Genomic DNA, 6194 nt, shown 5'->3' on the forward strand with positions numbered 1-6194 from the left:
TGGGAATGAAAGTATTATTAAGCAGTGATTATAATTAAGATAATATGATATGTGAACTAATTAATTTTATGTTTTTAAATAGGTTATCTTGTGCATTACTAATACACATATTGTTGTTCCGCATAAATTAATGGATAGATCTCATACAGTTTAATGCGTACATATAGTACTGTCAATTAAACACTATATTATTTTATATAAGATTTTTTGGTTAAGATTAATAATCCATATACCTTATTAACTAACATTATTTTATTTTAAAATGTTCATTTTATAAATTTGAATTTAATTATTTAAATTCATAAGCCAATCTTACCAAAGTGAATAGAATTGGTCAACGTACACATCCCTCATGAGATCAGGTTCTATATCATTGCAAATTGGGGCTCACTTTGATAATAGAATTAGAAACTTCATCTTTCTTCTTTATATCCGATCTCGATTATCATGACATGCCTTCAATCATGTTCATTTGAGAAAAGTTAAATACATACACTACAATAAAGTACAGAAATGGCAACAACTATTTTGGCAACAAAAATAATATAGTTGGCAAAATTCAATATTTGACAACAATTTAGTTTTATTGTTGGCATATATGATGAATCTTTTAAAAATGAACTTTTTTTTGTTGCCAAACAATTTAATTTTGTTGTCATAGTATTGACTGTTGTTGGAAAAATTTTTTAAAGAAAATAAAAAAGTTGTTAGACGCCATTGTAATAAAATAGGTGAGAAAAGTTTATGCAACAACAAAAAAAATGTTGTTACCAGAAATACTTTTTGCAACAATAGTCTATCTATGATAACAAAAATATTTTTATTGGCAAATGTCTTCTTTCTTGTAGTGATAAGACAATATTGACAAGCTTATAGAGATTTTGCGTCACCATTAAAATGTTAATTAAATAATTGATTCATTTTAATAACATTTATCCTTAAACTCTATTATAATGCAAATAAAAATCGTTTTCATAGTTCAAGAGAGACGTGGTAATCTTGAACAATCCAGATTATGACGTGACATATATTTGCTTAATCACCTAATCAGGCTAATTAAGTTTTTATTAATCAAGATGTTAAGACAGATTACAAATTGATCAAATCATAATTAACGTGGTATGATGTATAACGTGGATTATGGGGAAAATTGTTTTTTTTGTGTTCTTCAATTTAAGAGCACAAGACAAGTAGTGTGGTGGGCTAGTCTCTACCAATATTTTATGCTAATTTGATAATAAAGCTTTGTCTTCAATCATTTCTTACTATATTTATTGATTTATCTGATTTTTATGGGCCGTTGTATTTGCAAGATTGACTTTACTAGATCTAGCCAGCTATGCATGATGAATAAATTATAATATCTCTGAATTTTATAAATTTATTTATCATGATCTTGTTTCTTTACACAATCTTGGCTTCTCTTTTTTGTGTTTCTACATGATCCTCTTAACTTTACTGTTAATGTTAGTTTTAAACGTATCATAATGTGTCTGTCTAAAAATGAATGGAATTCTTTTGTACTCCTACTTTTTTCCTAGTTTCTGAATAATGTGAATGCTATTTTTAGAAAAAATCAAGAAACAGATGTCTGAGTATTTATGAAAAACAGATGTATCATGGCCATCAAACTTCGACTCTCGATGTTTTTTTTCCTTGGGATACAAGAAACAAGTTTAACCTTATGCAGGAAAAAATGTGTCACATTGTCACTATAGCCACGATGTTTGATACGTCAATCTTATAGCAAATATGGATTGATATAATGAATTTCCCTGTTTGAAGAAGTAGTTTATGGTAATTAAGTGGGTCATATTTGAAGTTCAAGATTCCAAAAAAATGAGAGGAAGTACAGAATATTTTAAAGAGTGAATCTCACTTTACCCCCTAACATTTGAGAGTTGGGAAGTAATACCCCCTCCACATACTGAATGGAACGGTAACCCTCTTACGTAATACTTTCTAGTAAGAGTTTTTTGTTTTTCCCCCCAAACAAAGATCTTTTATTTTTCTTTCTAGAATTAAAATATAAAAAGGGAAAAGGGCCAAACATTACCCTGTACTATCAGAAAAGGGTCAAATAACCCTCGTTATACTTTCGGTTCAAATATATCCTTGTTGTTATACTTTCGGTCCAAATATACCCCTTCCATTATACTTTGGCACAAATTTGACTTCAATTTTAACGAAAAGACAGGTGGCAAGCTCAGAATCAAATAACCCACCCCCAAATTTAAATATCCGATTCCTTTTAACCGACTCAACCCATTTATCCTTTTTTTTTTTTTTTTAAGTTTTTCCTCATTTTACAATTAATGTGCTAGATACAAAAAATAAAAAAATTCACTCTCTTACTTCTCTTAATTAGACTTTTTCCTCTCCTCGATAACTGTTGGCTGTTTTCATTAGGATTAACAAGACATTGTTCAAAGGCTATAACAGGTTATTGTGCATTTTCTTTCATTTTGGGTTGTCTGAATATGTCCTCATTATTTTTCGTCACTAGCCCTCAAAACATTTTCTACTTTCCTTGTTCATGAAATCATATTAGTTCCTCTTAGATATTCCTTAGAATTTCTCAAGATATGTTGAGTGATATTTAGTCTCTATCATAGTATATTAGCATATTGAATTGTTGCTAATGGTAGAGTGATTTTTGGTGTTTTAATAACTGGGCAATTGGCATTTGTTTGCTAGTTCCTTGTCGGTTAAACGGGTGGTTTTGTAAAAGAATCGGGTTTTAAAATTGGGGTGGGTTCTTTGATTCTAAGCTTGACACGTGTCTTTCCGTTGAAATTGAGGGGAAATTTGTGCCAAAGTATAAGGGGAGGGGTATATTTGGATTAAAAGTATAACATCAGGGGTATTTTTGGACTGAAAGTATAATGAGGGGTATATTTGATCCTTTTCTGATAGTACAGGGTTATATTTGCCCCTTTTCGATTTTTCTATTTTAATTCTAGAAAGAAAAAGAAAAAAAGATCTTTATTCAAAAAAAGAAAATTCTTACCGAAAAATTACATAGGGGGATTATCGTTCCCATTTAATATGTGAAGAAGGTATTGTTTCCCAACCCTTAAAATGTTAGGGGGTAAAGTGGGATTCACTCTAAATAAAAGTTACTTTATTAGAGGATTCCATTTTCTATGTAAATTCAATTCTTAATGATTAAATCTTTTCTTTCCACACAGATCAAATCATTAGTAAGAGTATGATAAAATGGTAAAGTTTAAAGTTTTAAGAGTTATTATTCTAAAGAAATATGGATGATATCCTAGCGTCTGGACTGCAAATCATTTTTACTTATCTAGCGGTAACATTATATATAGGTTCCTTATATATATATATATATATATATAGACACACACATATATAATTTAATGATTATACATTAATTAATTAATTAACACTGCATACTGAGTAAAATTTGTAAAAATAAAGACTAGTGTTTTTCATTTTTGTGGGTTGCTGACTTGTTGTGTAAGGTAAAAAATCCATCATTTTTGTTGTTGGTTCTTTTACTTGTTTTTGTTTTATATATGGAAAAAAAATGAATGTATTTGGATATTGTTTTGGAAGCATTGGGTTTAATTTGTATGTTGAAGGAATTATTTTGCAGAGCCTTAAGGTTGTTTTTTCTTTTGGGAAACAAAAAATCGCTTCTCAAAGGAAAAAAAATGTTTTTAATTTCAATGTTTAGACTAAACATAAAACTAGTTTTATAGGACAAGATCTAAACGGCTAACTACAGTTGACATCAATTTTCATTTTAACACTAACTAAACATATTTCTTATTAGATCTTGATGTATATAAAATATGTCTATTGAAGTTGAACTCAATATGCTGATAGGATAAGGAGTTTGGTAACAACTCAATTCTCTCAACTCAGCTGTAATATTTTTTTGAAGATGAATAAAATGCTTTGTTGGTTTTTTTCTGGAAAAAAATAACGCTTTCAACTATTTAAATTTCGAACTTTTTATTTTTGTTGCAAGATTTGCCCAAAAAGGGGTGATTCACAAAAAAAAAAAAAAGAACAAAGCCTGAAACTAGACAAGATGGTAGAAAACCTTTTTTTTTTGGGGTATGTTTTTCATTTCGTATTTGATATTTACTATGGGTTTTCGATTAATTTTAATTCACGCCGATAAGACCATTAAAGGAAAGTGCCTATTTGGATTTTTTTCTATTTTCATGATTGAAACTCGAGATATTTAATTAAGGATAAATGAATTCTATCTATCACATTTCAAACTTTTGGTGGTGATAGAAAACTTATTATTCATATCCAATATGGTGCCCCATTCCCACTAAGCCCTTATCTTATCATTGGACCACTTAAATAATTGTTAATGTCAATGATCACCTAATACCTTAAATTTATTTATCTCATTAAAATAATCACTCTTTGGGACCAAAAACGAAATTTCACCTAATGCCTTTGGGCTTTTGAAAAAATATGAATATAGTACTTGCATCAATTTTAGTAAAATAGTTTCATCCTTTTCTCCCCTTTGGGGACTCATCAAATGATAATGTTTTGTAACTACTCTCAACCTTAGACGTCAAACCATCCCTTCTTGTCACTTTGTGTATGTTGAAGACCATTTGTCAAGAATGTTCTGTTCAAATGGCAGCAAACCACCTGTTCAAAATTAATATATTAAATTAATATTATAATATTTATGATGGATATGTATACATTTTATTACAAGTCAAGTGTAAAATAATATTTTCATGAATTATTCGTTTGTATTGTTTACTTGTTAAAAGAGTAAGTTAAAGAGTGCTTAATCATAATGAAATATATCTGAATGGAGCAGAATAAATGTAGAAAATTCATATACAGTACGTTAACAAATTTAAGGTTGAATTTAAGTTGATTGATTGACAAGCTAATTAGGTCCGTAGACCAAAACAGGAAAAAAAAAGTTTAAACCATTTAACTTTCCTATGGATACTCATTGCTCAAGCTCGTGTTGCTTTCGATTTATCCATTTTTATCCTGATAGAAATTAGCCTCCAAAGAAATGCCAATTCCAACACTTCATATTCACAAAAGTTGGAGCTTGTTCCCAAGATATTTGTCTAAGTATGGATCACTTTATTGTTGAAGTTGAAATGTGTACCAGGTAGTTCCGAAATTCTTAGCATGCATCAATGCTTTAATGTCATGAGAAATACTACAATCATCACATAACAGGATTCTCTTTAAAATTGTTGCACTGGAATTTCGTAGATCCAACTTTTTTTTTTAGTCTCTCACTCGGCATTTGATATCCGTATTAGGGTCCGATTAAATTTCTATTTACACCGAGAGGTCTCACATTAGGGTAAAACACTCATCACCAAGACAAATCTATACCCAGGGCTCGAATCTTAAATCCCTCTGGATGTAATTTAAAAATAAAGGAGTACTTATCACTCCAAAGACGATCCTTGTAGGTTATATGATACCCATCAATTCAAAACGGAAAGAGTTGAATAGAATCTCGTATTAGGTGTGTGTATTATTCAAATTAAGTAAAAAAAAAAAAACCAATCGAACTAAGTTGAAATCAAAATATATTTGTTATTTGGTTTGGTTTTTCAATTTTTTTTGGTAAACGAAAGATTTTAGAATTTTTGTTTCTCCATTCAGTACCGAATTTAAAACTAAAAAAATTAAGTATCTAATTTTTTTTTTTTATATATATATATATATATATATTATTTCTGTATAAAAACATATTTAATCCTTGGTTATGATCAATAAAGAAATTAACTAGCATTAAATAATTTTATCCACTATTTTAGCTAAATGATGTATTCTTTTTACACAAGCTTAAGAAAATAATAGTAACTAACTTGTTATGATATTGTTGAATTCAATTATAATGATTCAATTGCAATTTTTTACATTGTAAATATACATAACTTTAAATCCTACTTGTGAGTATATTTGTCAACAAAATAACATGTTAAACTCTTTACATTATCACTATAAAAAACTAATTACTCAATTAAAAAAGATCTTGAAGAAACAAGAAAACATCATATTGTTTCTTTGGTATAAGAAAGTCTCATGATTCGGTTAATTAATTCAAATTGATATCGGGTAAGACATAAAAAAAGGAAAATATTTTTAATTACTAAATATCTTTTTTGTTTTCAAAATTCAAACCTAAAATATATAACATTCATCTTAATATT

Source organism: Lycium ferocissimum, chromosome 9 (assembly GCF_029784015.1).
Source record: "Lycium ferocissimum isolate CSIRO_LF1 chromosome 9, AGI_CSIRO_Lferr_CH_V1, whole genome shotgun sequence".
Lineage (NCBI taxonomy): Eukaryota > Viridiplantae > Streptophyta > Magnoliopsida > Solanales > Solanaceae > Lycium > Lycium ferocissimum.